Source organism: Salmo trutta, chromosome 2, assembly GCF_901001165.1.
Source record: "Salmo trutta chromosome 2, fSalTru1.1, whole genome shotgun sequence".
NCBI lineage: Eukaryota > Metazoa > Chordata > Actinopteri > Salmoniformes > Salmonidae > Salmo > Salmo trutta.
The window spans coordinates 38,919,481-38,923,377 of record NC_042958.1 but is presented as its reverse complement, the minus strand read 5'-3'; the positions used below and the strand labels follow the sequence as shown (position 1 = coordinate 38,923,377).

The following is a 3,897-nucleotide window of genomic DNA, read 5'->3' as shown; positions in this document are numbered from 1 at the left end:
CAGAGCTTGAAGAATTTTGAAAAGAATAATGGGCAAATGTTGCACAATTCAGGTGTAGAAAGCTCTTAGAGACTTACCCAGAATAAATCACAGCTGTAATCGCCACCAAAGGTGCTTCTACAAAGTATTGACTCGGGTGTGAATACTTATGTAAATAGATGTGTATTTCTTTTTTGCAAACATTTCTAAAAACATGTTTCGACTTTGTACATTATGGGGTAGTGTGTGTAGATTGGTGAGAGAGGAAAAAAATTATTTAATCTGTTTTGAATTAAGACTAACACAATAAAATGTTGAATAAATCAAGGGATATGTTTCTGAAGGCACTGTAAATTAATTGTGTTGGAAAACAAAAGAACAGAAGCTTTTCAAGTGTTTTATTGTATCAAGTCATAGGCTATTATTACCTTACATAATGCATACACTTGAAACAATCAGTACCAAGTAAAATATTTTCACTTTGGGGTCCAAATTACCATGGTTTCAGATCTGTATGTGCCCTAGAGTACATGTCGAAAGCGTTCCACAGGGACGCTGGCCCATGTTGACTCCAATACCTCCCACAGTTGTGGCAAGTTGGCTGGATGTCCTTTGTGTGGTGGACCATTTTTGATACACAGAAGAAACTGTTGAGCATGAAAAACCCAGCAGCGTTGCAGTTCTTGACACAAACCGGTGCACCTGGCACCTACTACCATACCCCTATCAAAGGCACAAATCTTTTGTCTTGCCCATTCACCCTCTGAATGGCACACATACACAATCCAGGTCTCTATTATCTCCTCCCTTCCATCTACACTGATAGAAGTGACATCAATAAGGGATCATAGCTTTCACCTGGATTCACCTGGTCAGTCTATGCCATGGAAAGAGCAGGTGTTCATAATGTTGTGTACACTCAGTGTATGTGATGGTGTAAACACTGTAGTTGCATAGGTGTATTGAATTCCAGAAAGGTCCACGCTACTTCTTGCGCTCAAGTGTCCAATAGAATAGACATTTACAATGCAACAAAGTTAGACTGTACAGCATAACAAGTCATAGATGTTGGCTAAAGCACATACATATCTGGGATCAAGCTAGGTGCCAATATGTTAATAAATAAAATCACTTTTCACAAATAAACATTACGTTTATATTAGAGATGCTGGCAAGGTTTGCAAACAAAGGCGAGTAAGTTCATAGTCTTCAGTTCTTTCTTGAAAAACTGTTAACACACTTGAATCAAGGCAACTTGCATCGTGCAGTGCTTCTCCATACAGCTCCACAAATACTAACCAACTATCCACTTCACAGGAGGTTGGTGGCACCTTAATTGGGGAGGACGGGCTTGTGGTAATGGCTGGAGCAGAATGGTATCAAACACATGATTTCAATACCATTAGCGCCATTCAATACATTATTATGAGCCATCCTCCCCTCAGGAGCCTCCTGTGATGCGCGTTCATAGCTAGAATGTGGCATTAGGCATACTCAGGAATGTAGTGCTGCCGTAACAGAAGATCCTTCTACATGAATGTGGATGCTACCATAATTACGGGTAGTCCTGAATAAGTCGTGAATAATGATGAGTGAGGAAGTTAAGAGGCACAAATATTATACCCCCAAGACATGCTAACCTCTCACCATTACAATAATGTGCATTTTTTTGTCACTCATCATTATTCACGCTTCATTCACGATGATCAGTAATCATGGTAGCATCCACATTAATGTAGAAGTGTTTAGAAACATAAGTGAAATGACATAATGTGAAATGAAGTGAAATGACAAAATGACATAATACATTACTTACCATTAATGTCCAAACTGCATGCCAATCATTTTCTCAATTAATAAAAAAAAATAAGCTCCCGCACCTAAAGAAATAGCACTACACCACTGGGCATACTGTAGTGTTTTAAAATTGATATCGGTACTTGACAGACTCCAGTGCCATCATCAGCCTGCAGCGGCAGAGGAACCTCTTGGGCTACGGTCGGCTTTCAAAATGGTGAGGTGTGTGGAGGATTACTCAGATCTTCATAAAGAAAGTGTCTGTCCCAGAGCTTTAATGGAAAGGGTGATCCACACACCACTCCAGTGTTTTCTTCTGCATGGTCTTGCCAGTGGCTCAGAAGGGCTTGCTTCAAATGGTAGCTAGCATCTCCTGGCAATCCTCAGCGGTGGGCATGTCAGGCTTCACACCTTCTCGTCTCCTATTCACCATGATGTTGTGCTGAAAGAAAAACAGAGGAAGCAGCGGTGACTCATGTGTTAAGTCCATTTCTTGCTGTGTCTGAGGGGCAATTGTTTTGGACCGCTGGGGACGACAGGTGCAACTGGAAGGGTTGCCAGTTCGAATCCCAGCTCCCGACGGGCAAACGGGTGAGGTTGGGCCGGCATCATCCTATATGTTTGTTCAGTGTAGATTCAGCCGTGGGCCGAATTTTTTCAAGTGGATGGTAGTGGGTCCGGAACATAACTCCGAATAATTTGTAGACTGCAAACTGACCGCAAAAATCCCAAACAGATAATATTTGACTAAAACATAATTTCTAATCTTGTTTACGTTCATGTGTCTCTCCATTATGGGTGGGAATACTTGGGAACTGATTTCCATAATTAAAATCACTTGGAGCCGATATCCTGGTGTTTTTACAGTCCAACAACAAAAATAATTTAAAAAATGTATGTTTTACTCAGAAAACTTGGGGGACAAATAAACCCCATAGCAATGACTGAACGAAACCGGTATCTCATTTCTATTTTTTAGGACTACAAGCTGCTGAGCTCTATACTTACTTCAATGCATGGGTTTATACCTCGACTTCAAAGCGCGCGCACGTTTTTGTAAATTTCTTGCTGTGACTGTGTGAAAAAGACGTGCATTACATTTGTTCATTCGATAAATTGTTTATTCGCTGCACGAGAGAATGTATCAAGATATCATGTCCGAAACTTCCATTTCATAATTTCAGGAACAGCAAGCTAATAATTGCAACATTGTTTTTACTTACAACAGCTCAAACTACTGAATTGAATGTCATTGACCTTAAGCTATGGCAACTATAGTATAGCAGCTAACTGTTAGTGTAACCGTGTAGGTTCCGTCCCTCTCTTCACCCCAACCCGGGCTCGAACCAGGGACCCTTGCACGCATCAACAACTGACACCCCACGAAGCATCGTTACCCATCGCGCCACAAAAGCCGCGGCCCTTGCAACGCAAGGGGAAACCCTACTACTTCAGGTCTCAGAGCGAGTGGCGTCACCGATTGAAACGCTATCAGCGCGCACCACCGCTAATTACTAGCCATTTCACATCGGTTACATTAGCTAGTAAAAAAAAAAGCCAGCAAGAGGGCTAACGAGGCTCTCTGATAACTGATGTGACAAAAAGAGACTGCAAATGCAGAAGTTTACCTCGACAGTTTTGTACGGCTCTCCCCCAAGTTGGCTATGATAGTGATGCAACTAACTAAGTTAGCTAGCTAGTCATGAAGTCGAATCGTTTGGTAATGTTATCCATCACGCGAAAGCTAGCTAACTTCACACAAATCAATGTGCGCTTCGAGTTTGCCATTGTGTCGAGTGCCATCGTCATGCTTAGGTAAAATGTAAATGACTACTCAGCGTGTGCCACACTTACTTTTCTTGATGTCACGGAAACATCTTGAATACGTGTGTTTCTATTCAGTTCGAACGTAATTTAACAACATCGCACTACGATTATCACGTTCGCAACAAATTGACAGCAAAACTGACCAACATAACAAAATACAGAAACGACGACCGTATACTTTTCAGTTAACTGACAGTTCGATTAGCCAATAGGACGATTCTAATGACATACTTAGCCCACCTATTGTTATAAATAAAACTAAGTCAATGCAATTGACAGTATCACTAGCGAGTC

General features: G+C 41.3%; 1 long non-coding RNA gene across 1 annotated transcript; it reads right to left on the bottom strand.

Annotated features, from left to right (window-relative positions):
• Positions 1 to 718: 718 nt before the first annotated feature.
• Positions 719 to 3,799, bottom strand: LOC115155117 (uncharacterized). Its single transcript, XR_003868015.1, has 2 exons — positions 3,631 to 3,799; positions 719 to 2,218 (listed from the first exon to the last, which is right to left on the bottom strand). It is a non-coding gene; the product is annotated as an uncharacterized LOC115155117 (long non-coding RNA).
• Positions 3,800 to 3,897: the final 98 nt, after the last annotated feature.